Genomic DNA, 23,356 nt, shown 5'->3' on the forward strand with positions numbered 1-23,356 from the left:
ACAGAGCAAGCCCTGTGCAGGGGCTTTATTGGCTTTGTGTGTAACCAAGGAATATCAGCCTCTTTCTCTCTCCTTTACATTCTTATCGGTTGACTCTGGACCACCAGGTTCCGGTCCATTAAGGACCTCAACAAATAATTACCTTAAATGTAAATGGGTTGAATGCCCTAACCAAAACACAAAGACCGGCTGAATGGATACAAAAACAAGACCCGTATCTATGTTGTCTACAAGAGACCCACCTCCAAACAAGGGACACATACAGACTGAAAGTGAAGGGCTGGAAAAAGATACTCCATGCACATGGAGACCAAAAGAAAGCAGGAGTAGCAATACTCATTTCAGATAAAATAGACTTTAAAACAAAGGCTGTGAAAAGAGACAAAGAAGGACACCACATGATGATCAAAGGATCAATACAAGAGGATATAATAATTATAAATATATATGCACTTACCATAATAGCATATTGAAAAGCAGAGACATTACTTTGCCAACAAAGGTCCGTCTAGTCAAGGCTATGGTTTTTCCAGTGGTCATGTATTGATGTGAGAGTTGGACTGTGATGAAAGCTGAGCGCCAAAGAATTGATGATTTTGAACTGTGGTATTGGAGAAGACTCTTGAGAGTCCCTTGGACTGCAAGGAGATCCAAGATCAGCCCTGGGTGTTCTTTGGAAGGAATGATGCTAAAGTTGAAACTCCAGTACTTTGGCCACCTCATGCGAAGAGTTGACTCATTGGAAAAGACTCTGATGCTGAGAGGGATTGGGGGCAGGAGGAGTAGGGGACTCAATGGACAGGAGTTTGAGTGAACTCCGGGGGCTGGTGATGGACAGGGAGGCCTGGCATGCTGTGATTCATGGGGTCGCAAAGAGTCAGACATGACTGAGCGACTGAACTGAACGGAACCGAACATAGGAGCACTGCAATATGCAAGACAAATGCTAACAAGTATGAAAGGGGAAATTAACAATAACACAATAATAGTGGGAGACTTTAGTAGCCCACTCACACCTATGGATAGATCAACTAAACAGAAAATTAACAAGGAAACACAAACTTTAAATGATACAATAGACCAGTTAGACCTAATTGATATCTATAGGACATTTCACCCCAAAACAATGAATTCCTCCTTTTTCTTAAGTGCACACAGAACCTTCTCCAGGATAGATCACGTTGTGGGCCATAAATCTAGCCTTGGTAAATTCAAAAAAATTGAAATTGTTAGGGGAAGCACACTGATTGAAACTGCCCACCCTGGCCAGGCACCATAGTAACCATTTGCATGAGTTGTTTTATGACAGGAGATCCTGATAAGGAATACAGAACTAATAAGCCACCAATAACTGGAAGAGTTCGGGAAAGGTCAAAAGGAGACACCCCATGTCTGTCCACTTCCCAGAATCGCTCTCGCTAGCATCCATCTTGGCTGAGCAATGTGTGTGCCACCAGGAAAGACTCTGAATTAGAATGATTGGCCAAAGACCACCCAGAAACTAATCCCATCACCATAAAACCCGAGACTTCGAGCCACGCAGCAGAGCAGTTCTCCTGGGTTCCCTTACCCTACTGCTCACCACCTGGGTGCCCTTTCCCAATAAAATCTCTTGCTTTGTCAGCACATGTGTCTCCTTGGACAATTCATTTCCGAGTGTTAGACAAGAGCCTAGTTTCGGGCCCTGGAAGGGGTCTGCCTTCCTGCAACAAGTGGCATATCTGGCGGGGACTTTTCTTCACTAAGAATGACATCCTGACCACTCGGGGTACTCAGGGGCCAGCTTACTTGCCAATGGACCAGACCCAGTGGCCCCAACTGGGACCCTTTTGTCCCTGGTCTCCTCCTGACTTCAACAACTGGCCAGAGTGCCCCAATCGGTAAGGAACAAGAGACTTTATTAACCTCTCTCCCCTTCCCTCTCTCTTTCCTCTCCTTAACCCTTCCTATCCTTCCCTGTTTTTCTAGTCCCCCGGTCCTGGGCACAGGAATCTGGTCGAAGGGCCCTCAGCCTGAGCTGAGGATTGGAGACTGATCACCTCCTCTTGGCAGAGAACTCGAATTCTGGTTCTGGTCTGGTCTGATTTCTGGTAGGGCCGAGTTCCAGTCTTCCCTTCTCTGGAGGCCCAGGGTAAAGTCCCATAACACCTGAGTATCTGTAGGTGGCAGGAGACATCTGTAAGGCCACACCTTTCACTCCCCTCTTCCGCCTCCTCCCCCTTCTCCTTTCAACCTGGCTTCCTTTCCTCCCTTTGATTTAAGGGAGTGTCTGATGAGGACTGCCAGGTTTATATGTGTGTGTTTTAACTCTGTTCTGTGTTGTGAGACCTGCCGCCATTCTGTTAGAACTAGAGTTTCTTTCCCTGTGCCTTGAGACCAGGGCTCTCAGGAACACTTACCTAGACTATCTCTAACTCCTGAGACTGAGGGAAAAGGGGAAAAAGACTTCAAAAATTTTATTCAACTGTTTTTTTAAATAAACTAGTAAATTTTATATTGTAATATCTAATTCATGACTAAACTTAGAAAATGAAGCTAGATCTTGCACTGTGTCTGTCTAAATATATCTTGGTATGTCTTTGTCTCTGGGCAATATTTTTGAAGTTAATTTGTAAATGAGCTCTATTTAATTGGCTTAAAGGAAGGTAAGCGCTTACAAATCAAATAATTCTAAATTAAACAGTAAGTTCCAGGTTCATGTGAACTGGTAAATATTCAGTATTAAATATCTGATATTAATGTTTGTTTGTTGACCTATCTAATATAGACATGTCTTAAAGTAACTAACATTAAGTAGAATATTTTCATTGTACCTAGGTTTAATATAAGTTAAATACTATATCTGTTACAATTTTATCAACAAGGAAATTATCTCGAGTGAAGAAACCTCTAAAAAATGTAAATGAGATATGAGCTTTTATATAAACTCTATTAATAATAATTATTCTCTAGAAATATCTGTCTAAAATAGTCTCTCCAGATCGGTGTAACTTAAATTTCTAAGGGTTGTGCTAAGTGTGCTAAGTGTTGGAAGTCTATTGAATAGTTAGGTCATTTTCAAATAAAATAAGATTTTGAAACATTTACTACTAAACACTAATTTCCTTTTACAGAGAAAGTAAAGAGATTTGGGACTATAAATGAATAATGTTCAGTGCCATCCTAAAATGTTCTAAGAAAACAAGGGTTTTAGAAATTATCACTGGTATTTATGCTCACCAGTCTATAAAATGCTAATATAAAAGTTAGTTCTTGGTTGCTAAAGGAAAGTAGGAAGTGTGTTTTCAGTTAAAAAAAGAAAAATAAAAAGGTATGAAAAAATACTAAAAAGAGTTATGCATGATCAGGATTTTTTGTTAGAAATGACACAGCCATAAGAAAACTGGTAAGAGTCAACCAGGTCCAAGACGGCAGAGCTGACTTTCACTAGAACTTGAGCCTTGGTATTTAAGCCTATTGTGACATATCAACAAGCTAAATGATACACCCATCAACATTGACTAAATCTGACCAAATGTTCTAAACCCTTTTAATTGATCTTTTTGATAAAACTTCCTAAATAGAATTCTTTTGAAGTTCTTTTGACCTCTAGCGAAATTTGGGTGCTTCAGAGAGCCCCTGAAACATCCCAAAGAGAGATATTAAACTGTGTTTATTTGGTTGGTTAAATTACATGAAAAAAACTATCAAATGAGTAATAAATCCACTCATGTTATAATGTATGGTAAAATTACTAATACAGATATCCTAGAAATTATATGGAGTTCTTAACATTCTGATATGTCTGGTATTCTGGTATTCTAATGGAAAACCTGATGACTTCACAAAAGTTAACAAAAGGACTGAATGAACCAGCAAATATGCTTATAACTTTTATGGTTTCTATCTGAAAAATTACAGGTTTGAATCTTATGTTTTCAGGGAGTAGAAAAAACCTTCCTCTCAACCTAATTATGATAATACTTTGGTAAAATTAAATGTTATAAACAAAACAATTATATATTTTTTTCTATCTGACTCCTCCAAAAATTGGAAATTCTTAGGTTTCCAGTAAGTTTATCAAATGAGTTAGGAAGGTTATCTCATGGGTACAAAAATCTCAAGAAATTTTTTAGACCTTAAAAAGGGAAGAATTCACCTAGATTTGTTAGGCAAAATCTGTGATAAGCCTTTGGTGTGAGTTTCCCAGCCCTGTTTTATTTTAAAAGTTCAGTCTGAGACTCTATAAATGTTTCAGCAAAATAAGAAGTCTATACTCAATTATGGTTATATAAATCATCAGACCAAAATTAGTGAGAACAGATGTATTTTGCAAACAAACTAGCCTTAATTTGGTTATATTTGATAAAAATGAGGGTAACTTTAGGGAGAAAAAGATATTTCAAAAAATGTTAAATCCTAGTTTGTTAATGGAGGTCTGCATCTAGTAAGACTCATCTTTGCTGTTATGTGATCAGTTCAGTTCAGTTATGTGGTATTAATGTAAAATTTACTTTAATTCTTAAAGAACACACTAAGTTTGTTTCTGAAACTTATCTTAGTAATCTGTCTTTGGATGAAGATCAGATGCCTCATGACCTGCAACCAGGACTGGAAAAAGACATAATTTAAGGGACAGTCTCCAACCTGGATGGAAGAACTTTTTTTTTTATCAGGTACTCTTAACTAGCTCATGCACAATGAAACTGAAGGGAAATTAACTCTGAGATTAATTCCCACTTCCAAAGGCCTCTACACTGGATTGGTCTATAGAGAAGACAGCTGACCTGATCTCACCTTAAAATGATGCTCAAGCAGGAGACACTACACTACACCAGGATGAGAAGACAATGACATCAGAGGTAGACAGCTTGCCCAAGATGCTGGACCTGATTCGTATGATCATTTATGTTTTCTTGACTTCCTATACCTTTGCATATTAATCAAATGCTTTTCTATATAGGCCTGATTCTATGCTAGTTTTAGAAATCAATTCAATTGTTGGGTTTGTGGCCAATTACCTGTGTCTAGTTCTGGGTTACCTTGGTAAATTTCTCTACTACAAGACTCTAACTGGTTGGGCCAGATAAAATTTACTTTAAAAAATTATAGTCATATTCAGGTCACTGTGATATTACTAGATGGGATCCCCACACCAAGCCAATTAATAATGCCTGCTCTGACTCTGGCCATAAATGTGAGCTTTTTTTCTATTACTCAAGCTCAATCAGAGCAACAAGAAAAGTTTCAGCAAAGGAGGAAAAAATCTCCCACAATTATGGGGTGGGTTTATATAGATAACACCAGGCTGGGGTAATTTAGGCTTAAAGTCTCCTCTGTGTTGGAAAAAATTAAATCGTACTAAGGACAATCACAAGCTGGAATCAAGATTGCCTGGAGAAATATCAATAACCTCAGATATGCAGATGACACCACGCTTATAGCAGAAAGTGAAGAGGAACTAAAAAGCCTCTTGATGAAAGTGAAAGTGGAGAGTGAAAAAGTTGGCTTAAAGCTCAACATTCAGAAAACGAAGATCATGGCATCTGGTCCCATCACTTCATGGGAAATAGATGGGGAAACAGTAGAAACAGCGTCAGACTTTATTTTTTGGGGCTCCAAAATCACTGCAGATGGTGATTGCAGCCATGAAATTAAAAGACACTTACTCCTTGGAAGAAAAGTTATGACCAACCTAGATAGCATATTCAAAAGCAGAGACATTACTTTGCCGACTAAGGTCCATCTAGTCAAGGCTATGGTTTTTCCTGTGGTCATATATGGATGTGAGAATTGGACTGTGAAGAAGGCTGAGCACCGAAGAATTGATGCTTTTGAACTGTGGTGTTGGAGAAGATTCTTGAGGGTCCCTTGGACTGCAAGGAGATCCAACCTGTCCATTCTGAAGGAGATAAACCCTGGGATTTCATTGGAAGAAATGATGCTGAAGCTGAAACTCCAGTACTTTGGCCACCTCATGCGAGGAGTTGACTCACTGGAAAAGACCCTGATGCTGGGAGGGATTGGAGGCAGGAGGGGAAGGGATGACAGAGGATGAGATGGCTGGATGGCATCACTGACTCAATGGATGTGAGTCTGAGTGAACTCCGGGAGTTGGTGATGGACAGGGAGGCCTGGCATGCTGCGATTCACGGGGTCACAAAAAGTTGGACATGACTGAGCGACTGAACTGAACTGAACTGAAGGAAAATCAATCTAGTAACACTAGAAAACTGAGATATGTGCCTTATAAACGGTGCCAATATATAATTTCCCTGGAAGATGAAGATTCTACAGAGCAGAGTAAGTCAGATGACCTGAGATACATCTAATGGGAGCTCTTAACTTAAGTCTTACTTGTAACTTTACTAATACTGCTGGCTATGTTATTTGAATTTCACTTGTTTTACAAAATTGCTGCTTCTTACACTGTCAAATGTGTGTCTGAGGCCTCTAATAGAGTAATATATAGTCCCATATGAGATCGATGATGGTAACAGTGTAACTCTAGATATGGGAAGAAGCAACAAGAGGGAATATTTTCCTGGACCAAGAGGCTAGTAAGACAGGTGGTCCAGAGAATTTTGGATACTGTTTTATGGCCTAGTCCAGTAACAGCACATTGAATGGCCTGTCAACAAAATTTTGCCATACCTGAGAATGAACATTCTCAGCCCCATGGGATAAAATGGTCATGAAATGCCCCCCTCAAAATCATGGTCAAGTTTATGAGAAAAAAGGGGCTCTGCCAACTGAAGACTGACACTTGCCATCTACAGCTATAAAGATTAAATCATGGCCGCTGAAACTGCTGACTTTCAACACCCCTGAAAGGAGTTCAGGGTGAAAATCTGGAATGAGGCACTCTGTGCTCTGGGAAAAACTGGCAGAACAGGCCTTCAGATAGTTAAATCTTTTCAGGAGATTTTATGAGTCCCAATTCTTGCATCTTCTCATACCTAGAGAAACACTGAAGTCACTAATGGTGAAATCTGCTTTGGCTATTAAGGAAAAGTTTACAACTAAAAGTCAAAATAGAGTAGCTATGATTCAGATATCTTGGGAAATAACTAGGTGATGCTATGGGTGTACTTTCAGATTAGACCTTGTATTGCTAAACACTTGAGTTTTCTGAGTCATGTCAGGCTTGGATGCCACCATGCTCAAAACAATGTCTGCTGGAAGCTATTAACTGCAACCTTACGTTTTATAAAACCAGGCAACTGGCTACGTGGCTACAAGTTTCCCTGAAGTACCAGGTCCAGACTGGGTTTCAGGCCTATTCTTCTAAAAAGAAATGAGATTTATTATGTGTACTAAATTCCAGTTATCACTCACCCAGTTCAGTTCAGTCGCTCAGTCGTGCCCGACTCTTTGCAACCCCATGAATCGCAGCATGCCAGGCCTCCCTGTCTATCACCAACTCCCGGAATTCACTCAGATTCAAGTTCATCGAGTCCGTGATGCCATCCAGCCATCTCATCCTCGGTCGTCCCCTTCTTCTCCTGTCCCTAATCCCTCCCAGCATCAGAGTCTTTTCCAATGAGTCAAATCTTCACATGAGGTGGCCAAAGTACTAGAGTTTCAGCTTTAGCATCATTCCTTCCAAAGAAATCCCAGGGTTTATCTCCTTCAGAATGGACAGGTTGTATCTCCTTGCAGTCCAAGGGACCCTCAAGAATCTTCTCCAACACCACAGTTCAAAAGCATCAATTCTTCGGCGCTCAGCCTTCTTCACAGTCCAACTCTCACATCCATACATGACCACAGGAAAAACCATAGCCTTGACTAGATGGACCTTAGTTGGCAAAGTAATGTCTCCGCTTTTGAATATACTATCTAGGTTGGTCATAACTTTTCTTCCAAGGAGTAAGCGTCTTTTAATTTCATGGCTGCAGTCACCATCTGCAGTGATTTTGGAGCCCAAAAAATAAAGTCTGACACTGTTTCCACTGTTTCCCCATCTATTTCCCGTGAAGTGATGGGACCGGATGCCATGATCTTCATTTTCTGAATGTTGAGCTTTAAGCCAGCTTTTTCGCTCTCCTCTTTCACTTTAATCAAGAGGCTTTTTAGCTCCTCTTTATTTTCTGCCATAAGGGTGGTGTCATCTGCATATCTGAGGTTATTGATATTTCTCCAGGCAATCTTGATTCCAGCTTGTGTTTCTTCCAGTCCAGCATTTCTCATGAGGTACTCTGCATATAAGTTAAATAAGCAAGGAGACAACATACAGCCTTGACATACTCCTTTTCCTATTTGGAACCAGTCTTTTTTTCCATGTCCAGTTCTAACTCTTGCTTCCTGACCTGCATACAGATTTCTCAAAAGGCAGGTTAGGTGGTCTGGTATTCCCATCTCTTTCAGAATTTTCCACAGTTTATTGTGATCCACACAGTCAAAGGCTTTGGCATAGTCAATAAAGCAGAAATAGATGTTTTTCTGGAACTCTTTTGCTTTTTCGTGATCCAGCGGATGTTGGCAATTTGATGTCTGGTTCCTCTGTCTTTTGTAAAACCAGCTTGAACATCAAGGAGTTCTCAGTTCACATATTGCTGAAGCCTGGCTTGGAGAATTTTGAGCATTACTTTACTAGCATGTGAGATGAGTGCCACTGTGTGGTACTTTGAGCATTCTTTAACGTTGCCTTTCTTCGGAATTGGAATGAAAACTGACCTTTTCCAGTCCTGTGGCCACTGTTGAGTTTTCCAAATTTGCTGGCATATTGAGTGCAGCACTTTCACAGCATCATCTTTTATGATTTGAAACAGCTCAACTGGAATTCCATCACCTCCACTAGCTTTGTTCGTAGTGATGCTTCCTAAGGCTCACTTGACTTAACATTCCAAGATGTCTGGCTCTAGATTAGTGATCACATCATCATGATTATCTGGGTTGTGAAGTTCTTTCTTGTACAGTTCTTCCGTGTATTCTTGCCACCTCTTCTTAATATCTTCTGATTCTGTTAGGTCTATACCATTTCTGTCCTTTATCGAGCCCATCTTTGCATGAAATGTTCCCTTGGTATCTCTAATTTTCTTGAAGAGATCTCTAGTCTTTCCCATTCTGTTGTTTTCCTCTATTTCTTTGCATTGATTCCTGAAGAAGGCTTTCTTATCTCTTCTTCCTATTCTTTGGAACTCTGCATTCAGATGCTTATATCTTTCCTTTTCTCCTTTGCTTTTCGCCTCGCTTCTTTTCACAGCTATTTGTAAGCCCTCCCCAGACAGCCAATTTGCTTTTTTGCATTTCTTTTCCATGGGGATGGTCTTGATCCCTGTCTCCTGTACAATGTCACAAACCTCATTCCATAGTTCATCAGGCACTCTATGTATCAGATCTAGTCCCTTAAATCTATTTCTTACTTCCACTGTATAATCATAAGGTATTTTTGATTTAGGTCATACCTGAATGGTCTAGCGGTTTTCCCTCCTTTCTTCAATTTAAGTCTGAATTTGGTAATAAGGAGTTCATGATCTGAGCCACAGTCAGCTCCTGGTCTTGTTTTTGTTGACTGTATAGAGCTTCTCCATCTTTGGCTGCAAAGAATATAATCAATCTGATTTCAGTGTTGACCATCTGGTGATGTCCATGTGTAGAGTCTTCTCTTGTGTTGTTGGAAGAGGGTGTTTGCCATGACCAGTGCATTTTCTTGGAAAAACTCTATTAGTCTTTGCCCTGCTTCATTCTGCATTCCAAGGCCAAATTTGCCTGTTACTCCAGGTGTTTCTTGACTTCCTACTTTTGTATTCCAGTCCCCTATAATGAAAAGGACATCTTTTTTGGGTGTTAGTTCTAAAAGGTCTTGTAGGTCTTCATAAAACCATTCAACTTCAGCTTCTTCAGCGTTACCTGTTGGGGCATAGACTTGGATTACTGTGATAGTGAATGGTTTGCCTTGGAGATGAACAGAGATCATTCTGTTGTTTTTGAGATTGCATCCAAGTACTGCATTTTGGATTCTTTCGTTGACCATGATGGCTACTCCATTTCTTCTGAGGGATTCCTGCCCGCAGTAGTAGATGTAATGGTCACCTGAGTTAAATTCACCCATTCCAGTCCATTTTAGTTCACTGATTCCTAGAATGTCGACGTTCACTCTTGCTATCTTCTGTTTGACCACTTCCAATTTGCCTTGAATCATGGACCTGACATTCCAGGTTCCTATGCAATATTGCTCTTTACAGCATCAAATCTTGCTTCTATCACCAGTCACGTCCACAACTGGGTATTGTTTTTGCTTTGGCTCCATCCCTTAATTCTTTCTGGAGTTATTTCTCCACTTATCTCCAGTAGCATATTGGGCACCTACCGACCTGGGGAGTTCCTCTTTCAGTATCCTATCATTTTACCTTTTCCTACTGTTCATGGGGTTCTCAATGCAAGAATAGTGAAGTGGCTTGCCATTCCCTTCTCCAGTGGACCACATTCTGTCAGACCTCTCCACCATGACCCGCCCGTCTTGGGTTTCCCCGCAGGCATGGCTTGGTTTCATTGAGTTAGACAAGGCTGTGGTCCTACTGTGATTAGATTGACTAGTTTTTTGTGAGTATGGTTTCAGTGTGTCTGCCCTCTGATGCCCTCTTGCAACACCTATCATCTTACTAGGGTTTCTCTTACGTTGGGCGCGGGGTATCTCTTCACGGCTGCTCCAGCAAAGCACAGCCGCTGCTCCTTACCTTGGACGAGGGGTATCTCCTTACCACCACTGTTCCTGACCTTCAATGTGGGATAGCTCCTCTAGGCCCTCCTGTGCCTGCTCAGCCATTGCTCCTCGGGTTGCTCCTCCCGGCCGCCGGCCCTGGCCTCAGGCGTAAGTGGCTCCTCCCAGCCTCCACCCCTGGCCTGGGGCTCGGGGTGGCTCCTCACGGTCACCACCCCTGGCCTTGGGTGTGAGGTGGCTTCTCCCGGCCGGCCCTGACCTTGGACATGGGGTGTCTCCTCCCAGCCGCCACTGGCCTCAGATGCTGGGTAGTTCCTCCCGGCCACCACCCTGACTTCGGACACGGGGTGTCTCCTCCTGGTTGCCACTGACCTCGGACGCTTGATAGCTCCTTTCGGCCGCCGCCCCGACCTTGGATGCAGGGTGGCTCCTCCCAGCCGTTCCTGTGACGTCACAGCCTGGCACTCTGGGCCGCTGTCCCTGACTTCGGACGTGGGTAGCTCTCGGCTGTGCTTAGTGCGCCGGCCCGCCGCCGCTGCCTGGGCTTAGTGCGCCACTACTTCTAATTGGGTCTGTTACACCAAAATGGCAGACCAAGGGATTGAGATTTTAATCATACAAGACTAAGCTCTAGAACTTGGAACTCAAAAATACTTCCAATTCAGTGTCTACACTACAAGTTGAGGCAGTCCTATGCTGCTTCCTATTTTGACAGGAAGTTATCACAGTCATAGTTGCCTAGTTCCCTAAATTAAAACTGAGTAGAACTCTGTAGGGCTCTGGAGTAGAGATCTGTTCTGTGTTCTCCATTTCTTGTCTGTAGGATATAAGCTTCATTCAGCCTCCTTGACCTTCCCTGGGTTCCAAAGGGTGGATTCAAACAATTGCTAATCAGGGAAGGGAGCGGCTACAGAAACAGGAGTAACAATCATAGGTTGGTACAGCCTCCAGACAGAGTCCTGGTTCCTACTCAAAGAAATATGCATAACAATGTCTTTGAGTTCTTCTACAGAACTGGAGCCCTCACCCAGGTGGAGGATGGTAACTTCAGACTGAACACAAGATTCCTGAAGCACAGCTCTGTTGCCTTACCACCAACCAATCAAAAAGGGTCACAAACCCTCAACCCTCACCCCAAATATTGCCTTCTGTTTCTGGGGACCAGAGATGACCATCCTGTTAGGTCTCCTGTTTGGCCCCTGTCTATTTCATCTCTGAGAGGGGCCAACAGTTTCAAACTAAATTGCTATTTTTATAAGGGTGAATCCTGGTTTCAGGCAAAAAAATACCTTGAGTTAGATCTGGTAGAGAGAGACTTCTGCTCTGCTAGGCAGGCCTACGCCCATGCACAGCAGGAAGAAGTTATAGAAGAAACAGACCTCCGCCCAATTCCCAAGAAGTATCTTGAGTATGAAGTCTCTCAGGGGGGAGTTGTTAGGGGAAGCACAGTGATTGAAACTGCCCACCCTGGCCAGGCACCATAGTAACCATTTGCATGAGTTGTTTTATGACAGGAGATCCTGATAAGGAATATGGAACTAATAAGCCACCATCAACCAGAAGAGTTTGGGAAAGTTCGAAAGGAGACATCGTGTGTCCGTCCACTTCCTAGAATCCCTCTCGCTAGCATCCATCTTGGCTGAGTGATGCGTGTGCCACCAGGAAAGACTCTGAATTAGAATGATTGGACAAAGACCACCTGGAAACTAATCCCATCGCCATAAAACCTGAGACTGCAAGACACGCAGCAGAACAGTTCTCCTGGGTTCTCCACCTGGGTGCCCTTTCCTAAAAAAATCTCTTGCTTTCTCAGCACATGTGTCTCCTCAGACAATTCATTTCCAAGTGTTAGACAAGAGCCCAGTTTCAGGCCTTGGAAGGGGTCTGCCTTCCTGAAACAGAATCATTCCAAGCATCTTTTCTGACCACAATGCAGTAAGATTAGATCTCAATTACAGGAGAAAAACAATTAAAATTTCCAACATATGGAGGCTGAAAAACATGCTGCTGAATAACCAATGAATCACAGAAGAAATTAAAATATGCATAGAAATGAATGAAAATGAAAACACAACAACCCAAAACCTATGGCACACTATAAAAGCAGTGCCAAGGGGAAGGTTCATAAGAATAGAGGCTTACCTCAAGAAACAAGAAAAAAGTCAAATAAATAACCTAACTCTATACCTAAAGCAACTAGAAAAGGAAGAAATGAAGAACCCAGGGCTAGTAGAAGGAAAGAAATCTTAAAAATTCTGGAAGAAATAAATGCAAAAGAAACAAAATAGACCATAGCAAAAATCAACAAAGCCAAAAGCTGGTTCTTTGAGAAGTTAAATAAAATTGACAAACCATTAGCCAGACTCATCAAGAAACAAAGGGAGAAGAATAAAAACAAAATTAGAAATGAAAATGGAGAGATCACAACAGACAACACAGAAATACAAAAGATCATAAGAGACTATTATCAGCAACTATATGCCAATAAAGTGGACAACTTGGAAGAAATGGACAAATTCTTAGAAAAGTACAAGTTTCCAAAACTGAACCAGGAAGAAATACAAAATCTTAATAGACCCATCACAAGCATGGAAATCGAAACTGTAATCAGAAATCTTCCAACAAACAGAAACCTAGGACCACATGGCTTCACAGCTGAATTCTACCAAAAATTTGGAGAAGAGCTAACACCTATCCTACTCAAACTCTTCCAGAAAATGACAGAGGAAGGTAAACTTCCAAACTCATTCTATGAGGCCACCATCACCCTAATACCAAAACCAGACCAAGATGCCACAAAAAAAGACAACTACAGGCCAATATCACTGATGAACATAGATGCAAAAATCCTTAACAAAACACTAGCAAACAGAATCCATCAACATATTAAAAAGATCATACATCATGACCAAGTGGGCTTTATCCCAGGGATGCAAGGATTCTTCAGTATCTGCAAATCAATCAATGTAATACACCACATTAACAAATTGAAAGATAAAAACTATATGATTATCTCAATAGATGCAGAGAAAGCCTTTGAAAAAAACTCAACATCCATTTATGATAAAAACCCTCCAGAAAGCAGGTATAGAAGGAACATAACTCAACATAATAAAAGGTATATATGACAAACTCACAGCAAACATAATCTCAATGGTGAAAAAATTGAAAGCATTTCCCCTAAAGTCAGGAACAAGACAAGGGTGCCCACTCTTACCACTACTATTCAACATAGTTTTGGAAGTTTTGGCCACAGCAATCAGAGCAGAAAAAGAAATACAAGGAATTCATATTGGAAAAGAAGTAAAACTCTCATTGTTTGCAGGTGACATGATCCTCTACATAGAAAACACTAAAGACTTCCACCAGATAATTACTAGAGCTAATCAATGAATATGGGTAAAGTTGCAGGATATAAAATCAACACACAGAAATCCCTTGCATTCCTATACACTAACAATGAGAAAACAGAAAGAGAAATTAAGGAAACAATTCCATTCACCATTACAATGAAAAGAATGAAATACTTAGGAATATATCTACCTAAAGAAACAAAAGACTTATATATAGAAAACTATAAAACACTGGTGAAAGAAATCAGAGGGCACAAATAGATGGAGAAATACACCAAGTTCATGGATCAAAAGAATCAATAGAGTGAAAATGAGTATACTACCCAAAGCAATTTATGGATTCAGTGCAATCCCTATCAAGCTACACATGGGATTTTTCAGAGAACTAGAACAAATAATTTCACAATTTGTATGGAAAAAAACAAAAAAACCGTGAATAGTGAAGCAATCTGAGAGGAAGAATGGAACTGGAGGACTCAACCTGCCTGACTTCAGGCTCTACTACAAAGCCACAGTCATCAGGACAGTATGGTACTGCACAAAGACAGAAATATAGATCAACAGAAAAAAGAAAGCCTGGAGATAAATCCAGCGCACGCTATGGACACCTTATCTTTGACAAAGGAGGCAAGAATATACAATGGAGGAAAGACAATCTCTTTAACAAGTGGTGCTGGGAAACTGGTCAACCACTTGTAAAAGAATGAAACTAGAAGGCAATGGCACCGCACTCCAGCACTCTTGCTGGAAAATCCATGGACGGAGGAGCCTGGTGGGCTGGCAGTCCTGGGGTTGCTAAGAGTCGGACACGACTTGAGGCGACTTCCACTTTCACTTTTTACTTTCATGCATTGAGAAGGAAATGGCAACCCACTCCAGTGTTCTTGCCTGGAGAGTCCCAGGTACAGGGAAGCCTGGTGGGCTGCCGTCTATGGGGTCGCACAGAGGTGGACACGACTGAAAGCGACTTAGCAGCAGCAGCAGAAGAAGAAGAACACTTTCTGACACCATACCCCAAAAATAAACTCAAAATGGATTAGAGATCTAAAAGACCAAAAACTATAAAACTCTTAGAGGAAAGCATAGGCAAAACACTCTCTGACATAAACCACAGCAGGAACCCATATGAATGACCCACTTCCAGAATATTGGAATAAAAGTAATAATAAACAAATGGGACCTAATTAAAATTAGAAGCTTCTGAACAATAAAGGAAACTATAAGCAAGGTGAAAAGACAGCCTTCAGAATTGCAGAAAATAATAGCAAATGAAGCAACTGACAAAGAATTAATCTCAAAAATACACAAGCAACTCGTGAAGCTCAATTCCAGAAAAATAAACGACCCAATCAAAAAATGGGCCAAAGAACTAAACAGACATTTCTCCAAAGAAGACATACACATGGCTAACAAACATATGAAAAGATGCTCAACATCACTCATTATCAGAGAAATGCAAATCAAGACCACAATGAGGTACCATTTCACGCCAGTCAGAATGGCTGGTATCCAAAAGTCTACAAGCAATAAATGCTGGAGAGGGTGTGGAGAAAAGGGAACCCTCTTACACTGTTGGTGGGAATGCAAACTAGTACAGCTACTATGGAGAAGAGTGGGGAGATTCCTTAAAAAAGTGAAAACAGAACTGCCATATGACCCAGCAATCCCACCGCTGGGCATACACACGGAGGAAACCAGAATTGAAAGAGACACATGTACCCCAATGTTCATCACAGCCCTGTTTATAATAGCCAGGACATGGAAGCAACCTAGTTGTCCATCAGCAGACAAATGGATAAGAAAGTTGTGGTACAGATACACAATGGAATTACTCAGGTATTAAAAAGAATACATTTAAATCAGTTCTAATGAGGTGGATGAAACTGGAACCGATTATACAGAGTGAAGTAAGCCAGAAAGAAAAACACCAATACAGTATACTAACACATTTGGGAGAATGGCATTGAAACATGTAAATTAGCATATGTGAAACAAATCGCCAGTCCAGGTTCGTTGCATGATACAGGGTGTTCGTGGCTGGTGCACTGGGATCACCCAGAGTGATGGGATGGAGAGGGGGGAGGTGGAAAGGGTTTTAGGATGGGGAACACATGTGCACTCATGGCAGATTCATGTCAGTGTATGGCAAAACCAATACAATATTTTAAAGTAAAAAATTAAAAATTTTAAATAAAAAGAAATCTTGCCCTGAGGGAATAATTCCTCCAGTGCTTTGGCCTTGAGACCAGATCTCTCTGAATCACTTACCTAGACCATCTCTAATTCCTGAGTCTGAAATGAAACAAAAGGAGAATAGCTTAATAAAATTGTCTTATCCCAATCATTATTTATAATTAGTGAGCTTTATATTGTGATATCCGATTCATAACTAAGTTTGGAAAACAAAGCTATGAGATATCTTGTTGTGTCTATTTGAAATATATGTATGTCTTGGTATGTGTTTTTGTCTTTGGGTAATATTGCTGATTGCTGAGTTTAGTTTGTAAATGACCTCTAATTTAATTGGCCTAAAGAAAAGTAAGCACTTCCCAGGTGGCACTAGGGGTAATGAGCCAGCCTGCCAATGCAGAAGACATAGAGATGTGGGTTTAATCCCTGGGTTGGGAAGAGCCCTCGAGGAGGCCATGGCCATCCACTCCAGTACTGTTGCCTGTAGAATCCCACGGCCAGAGGAACCTGGCAAGCTACAGTTCATTGGGTTGCAAAGAGTCGGACACAACTGAAGAGACTTAGCACACACGCATACCACTGCCAAAGCAGGGGATACTACCTGAAGCAGTGGACAAAATGCCACCGATGTGGTCCCAACCCCAGAGGTAGCAGCTACCACAGGCTGTGAATAGGCCTAGGTTACTGCCCAAACCTTGTAGGAGCTTAAACAGTTTGGTTCCTCCTAGGGATCCCACGATCTGAGACCAAGTCCTTTGGGAGCACAAAGACATCCCTCAGACTATAGCAACATCCAGCAGGTCTCTGTTGCTGCAGGCTCACCCTGGCACATCCCAGCTGTGACTGCCATATTCTTCGCTCTCTCCCAGCCCAAGTGAACACCAGCCCTAATAAGTCTTGGCATTTGCTCCCTCATTTCTGGGGGAAACAGACTGTGGACTTTAGGGCAACTGTGCACTTTAGGAGCGAGTATAAGTTGGAGTCAAAGCTATGGCTTTTCCAGTAATCATGTATGGATGTGAGAATTGGACTATAAAGAAAGCTGAGTGCTGAAGAATTAATGCTTTTGAACTGTGGTGTTGGAGAAGACTCTTGAGAGTCCTACTTTCACCTCTTTGGTCCATCATTGCCAAAATAATCTTCTCATTTCCTTTTTCAGAACACCCTGTAACTCATCTCCTACTGCATCAAGTGGAACAACCCTCTGCCTGGCTTTCTAGTCACCTGTCCTACCTTACAATCTTATTTCTCTCCATTTTTTCAACATCAGTGACTCTCTACTCCTCTACATCAGTGGTTCTCAAACTTGAGCAGGTATTAAAATCACTGGGCTGGCTTGTAATATGCAGATTTTGGGGGGCCACCTCTAGACTTTCTGATTAAGTCTGGGTAGGGCTCAAATATATGCATTTCTAACAAGTTCCTTGGTGATGCTGATGCTGCTGGCTTGGGACAACCCTTTGATAACCACTGCCTTCCATTATCTCTACTTGACCTAGTTTTCAGTCTTCTTATATTCTGTCAATCCATTAATTTATTCTTTTCTTCTATGTGCATCCATTCTATTTTCTTTGCCTAATATCTGTTGCTATAGGCCAAAGATGGAGAAGCTCTATACAGTCAGCAAAAACAAGACCAGGAGCTGACTGTGGCTCAGATCCTGAACTGCTTATTGCCAAATTCAGACTTAAATTGAAGAAAGTAGGGAAAACCACTTTACCCTTGTACAGGAGGAAGTGATCAAGATCATCCCCAAAAAAAGAAATGGAAAAGTTCAACATGGTTGTCTGAGGGTCTTACGAATAACTGAGAAAAGAAGAGAAGTGAAAGGCAAAGTAGAAAAGGAAAGATATAAGCAACTGAATGCAGAGTTCCAAAGAATAGCAAGGAGAGAAAGAAAGCCTTCCATAGTAATCAATGCAAAGAAATTGAGGAAAAAAACAGAATGGGAAAAACTAGAGATCTCTTCAAGAAAATTAGAGATAACAAGGGAACATTTAATGCAAAGATGGGCTCAGTAAAGGACATAAATGGTATGGACCTAACAGAAGCAGAAGATATTCAGAAGAGGTGGCAAGAATACACAGAAGAACTATACAAAAAAGATCTTATTGACACAGATAACCATGATGGATGATCATTCACCTAGAGCTAGATATCTTGGAGGGTGAAATCAAGTAGGCCTCAGGAAGCATCACTAGGAACAAAGCTAGTGGAGGTGATGGAATTCCAGCTAAGCTAATTCAAACCCTAAAAGATGCTGCTCTAAAGTGAGTACTCAATATGCCAGCAATTTGGAAGCTCAGCAGTAGCCACAGGACTGGAAAAGGTCAGTTTTCATTCCAATCTCTAACAAAAGCAATACCAAAAAGTTCAAACTACCTCACAATTGCCCTCATCTCACACGCTAGGAAAGTAATGCTCAAATATCCACTGCTAGCTTCAACAGTCATGAACCAAGAACTTCTAGATGTTCATGCTGCATTTAGAAAAGGCAGAGGAACCAGACACCAAATTGCCAACATCCGTTGCATCATAAAAAGCAAGAAATTCCAGAAAAAAACATCTACTTCTGCTTCATTGACTATGCTAAAACTTTGACTAGTGGATACAACAAACTGTGGAACATTCTTAAAGAGATGGAAGTACCAGAGAACCTTACCTGCCTCCTGAAAAACTGTATGCAGGTCAAGAATCACAGTTAGAACCAGACATGGAAAAATAAACTGGTCCAAAATTGGGAAAGGAGTATATCAAGGCTGTATATTGTTACCCTTCCTATATAACTTCTATACAGAGTACATCATGTGAAATGCCAGGCTGAATGAAGTCCAAGCTGGAAGCAAGATTGTTGGGAGAAATATCAGTAACCTCAGATATACAGATGACACCACCCTTATGGCAGACAAATGAAGAGGAACTCTAGAGCCTCTTGATGAAAGTGAAGAGAATATGAAAAAGTTGGCTTAAAGCTCAACATTCAGAAAACTAAGATCATGGCATCCAGTCCCATCACCTCATAGCAAATATCAAAAGGGAAATAAGTGGCATACTTTATTTTCTTGGCTCCAAATCACTGGGACAGTGACTGCAGCCATGAATAAAAAGAGCGCCTGCTCCTTGGAAGGAAAGCTATGACAACCTAGACAGTATAATTGAAAAGCAAAGACTGAATTTGATTACAAAGATCTGTATAGTCAAAGCTATGATTTTTCCAGTAGCCATGATGGATTGAGAGTTGGACCAATGATAAGGCTGAGTGCCAAGAATTGATGCTTTGAACTGTGCTGTTGGAAAGACTCTTGAGAGTCCCTTGGACTGCAAGAAGATCAACCAGTCAATCCTGAAGTAAATCAGTTAATATTCACTAGAAGGACTGATGCTGAAGCTGAAGCTCTATTACTGTGGCCTCCTCCATGCGAAGAACTGACTCATTTAGAAAGATCCTGATGATGGGAAATATTAACGCAGGAGGAGAAGGGGACAACAGAGGATGAGATGGTTGGATGGCATCACCGCTTTGGATGAGTTGGCAAGCCCTGGGAGATGATGAAGGCAGGGACCCAATGTGCTAGTCCTCAGGTAGCAAAGAGTCAGACACGACTGAGCAACTGAACAACAGTTTACTGGGGATATTCCCAGTCTCTTGGTAGCAATGACATCTCTGGGTTTCTCCACTGAAAATGTACGAACTTTCACTGTAAAAATAAACACACTTGTGTGTGTATTATACAGATACCTTGAGGCTATGAAAATGTCTTATTTCTCCTCAAACTTTCACCTGGTAATTTTAGCATGCATCAATGTGTCTTGTCTACAACAATTATTACTGTGATATTTGCCTACTTGTGATTTTCATTATTTTCTTATTTCTTCTGTTTTATAATTGAAATTATTCTGTAAGGAAGATGTCTCCCCTTCTCCCACTTACTTATTTATTTGAATATTTAATTGTTTATATCAGTATGGACTCATTCATATTATGAATTGATAATTCAGTACTGTCATTATTTATTTGTTGCTCAAATGGTTCTAGCTTTGCCTTAGAATCCTTCAGGTTGGTCCCTGTCCCTTCAATATTGCCCCATTCTATTTCAATATGTCCTTATTTCTGGTACCACCAGATAAGTACTGGTACCCCTGGTACTTATATCCTGCTGCTCAGTCCTGAAATCAACATTCTTTAAGAAGTTCAGTTCCTTTTCTGGGATAGTATTATTTAGAAACCAGTATTTGGGCTCTAGGTAATGCTTGCTGCTATGGAATTTATTACCCTGGGCTGTCTCAGTGTACGCAGCTAGGAAAGATATGTATGTATACTAATACAAACATCTATATTGAACATTATCTTTATATTTTATTTTATTTTATTTTTATTTTTTACTTTACAATATTGTATTGGTTTTGCCATACATCAACATGAATCCGCCACGGTGTACATGTGTTCCCAATCCTGAACCCCCATTCCCCTCCCTCCCATACAATCCCTCTGGGTCATCCAAGTGCACCAGCCCCAAGCATCTGTATCCTGCATCGAACCTAGACTGGCAATTCATTTCTTATATGATATACATGTTTCAATGCCATTCTCCACCAATCATCCCACCCTCTCCCTCTCTCACAGAGTCCAAAAGACTGTTCTATACATCGATGTCTCTTTTGCGTGTGTTGCATAAATGTTATCATTACCATCTTTCTAAATTTCCCATAATATGTGTTAGTATACCTGTATTGGTTTTTCTTTCTGGTACTCACTACTGTATAATCAGCTCCAGTTTCATCCACCTCATATTAAACTGCATTCAAATGTATTCTTTTTAATGCTGAGTAATACTTCATTGTGTATATGTACCACAGCTTTCTTATCCATTTGTCTGCTGATGGACATCTAGGTTGCTTCCATGTCCTGGCTATTATAAACAGGGCTCCGATGAACATTGAGGTACACATGTCTCTTTCAATTCTGGTTTCCTCCGTGTGTATGCGCAACACGTGGGATTGCCTGGGTCATATGCCAGTTCTATTTCCAGTTTTTTAAGAACTTCCACACTTCTCCATAGAGGCTATACTAGTTTGCATTCCCACCAACAGTATAAGAGGGTTCCCTTTCTCCACACCCTTCAGCATTTATTGCTTGTAGACTTTTGGATACCAGCCATTCTGATCGGCGTGAAATGGTACCTCATTGTGGTTTTGATTTGCATTTCTCTGATAATGAGTTGATGTCGGAGCATCTTTTCATGTGATTTGTTAGCATGCCGTATGTCTTCTTTGAGAGAATCTCTAGATTCTTTGGCCCATTTTTTGATTGGGTCGTTTATTTTTCTTGAATTGATGCCTGCATAAGTGTAATATTTTTGAGATTAGTTTTGCTTTTGTCAGTTGCTTCATTTGCTATTATTTTCTCCATTTCAAAGGCTCTCTTTTCACCTGCTTATAGTTTCCTTTGTTGTGAAGAAGCTTTTAATTTTAATTAGATCCCATTTGTTTATTTTTGCTTTTATATCCAGTATTCTGGGAGTGAGTCATAGAGGATACTGCTGTGATTTATATTGGAGAGTGTTTTGTGCCTATGTTCTCCTCTAGGATTTTATAGTTTCTGACTTACATTTTAGATCTTTCATCCATCTTGAGTTTATTTTTGTATATGTTGTCAGAAAGGATCTAGTTTCATTCTTTTACAAGTGTGACCAGTTTTCCCAGCACCACTTGTTAAAGAGAATTAGTCTTTTCTCGTTGATATTTTGCCTCTTTTGTCAAAGATAAGATGTCCATAGGTGTGTGGATTTATCTCTGGCTTTCTATTTTGCTCCATTGATCTATATTTCTGTCTTTGTGCCAGTACCATACTGTCTGATGACTGTGGCTTGTGTAGTAGAGCCTGAAGTCAGGCAGAGTTGATTCCTCCAGTTCCATTTTTCTCTTCTCAAAATTTGCTTTGGCTATTCGAGTTTTTTTGTATTGTCGTACAAATTGTGAAATATTTGTTCTACCTAACTGGTGAAAATACCTACTGGTAACTTGATACGGGACTGGCATTGAATCTGTAGATTGTTTGGGGTATTACTCATTTCACTATATTGATTGCTTCCAATCCAAGAATATGTATATTTTCCATCTATTGGTGTCCTCTTTGATTTCTTTCACCAGTGTTTTATAGTTTTCTATTATATAGGTCTTCAGTTTCTTTAGATAAGATATATCCTAAGTATTTTTATTTCTGCTTTGCAATGGTGAATGGAATGTTTCCTTAATTTCTCTTTTCTGCTTTCTCATTGTTAGTGTATAGGATGCAAGGATTTCTGTGGTGTGATTTTATACCTGCAACTTACCATATTCATGTGATTAGCTCTAGTAATTTTCGGTGAGTCTTTAGGGTTTCTATATAGAGGATCATGTCATTGCAAACAGTGTGAGGTTTTACTTCTCTTCCAATTTGGATTCCTTTTATTTCTTCTTCTGTTCTGCTATTGCTGTGCCAAACACTTCCAGAACTATGTGAACATAGTAGTGATGAAAGTGGCACCCTTGTCTTGTTCTCGACTTTAGGAAATGGTTTCAATTTTTCACCATTGAGGATAAGTTTTGCTGTGCGGTTTGTCGTATATAGCTTTATTATATGTTGTGGTATGTTCTTCTATGCCTGTTTTCTGGAGAGTTTTTGTCATAAACGGATGTTAATTTCGTCAAAAGGCTTCTCTGCATCTGATGAGAATCATATGGCTTTTATTTTTCAATTTGTTAATGTAGTGTATAGATATGATTGATTTGCCAGATATTCAAGAATCCTTGCATCTCTGGAATAAAGCCCACTTGGTCATTGGTGTATAATCTTTTTAATGGTTGTTGATTCTGATTGCTAGAATTTTGTTAAGATTTTAGCATCTAGTTCATCAGTGTATGGCCTTAGTTTTCTTTTTGTCTGCTCATCTTTGCAAGTTTTGGTATTAGGGGTGATGGTGGCCTCATAGAATGAGTTTGGAAGTTTACCTTCCTCTGTCATTTTCTGGAAGAGTTTGAGTAGGATAGGTGTTAGCTCTTCTGAAATTTTTGATTCAGCCTGTGAAGCCGTCTGGACCTGGGCTTTTGTTTGCTGGAGAGATTTCTGATTACAGTTTAATTTACTGTGCTTGTGTGTTAGAATTGGTCTTGTGTGCGTTGCTGTCGTTAG

The 23,356-nt window shown here is 40.5% G+C and overlaps 1 pseudogene; it reads left to right on the forward strand.

Annotated features, from left to right (window-relative positions):
- Positions 1–21,440: 21,440 nt before the first annotated feature.
- Positions 21,441–23,356, forward strand: part of LOC102180383 — a 5,986-nt pseudogene continuing 4,070 nt past the window's right edge.

Source organism: Capra hircus (genome assembly GCF_001704415.2).
Source record: "Capra hircus breed San Clemente chromosome X unlocalized genomic scaffold, ASM170441v1, whole genome shotgun sequence".
Lineage (NCBI taxonomy): Eukaryota > Metazoa > Chordata > Mammalia > Artiodactyla > Bovidae > Capra > Capra hircus.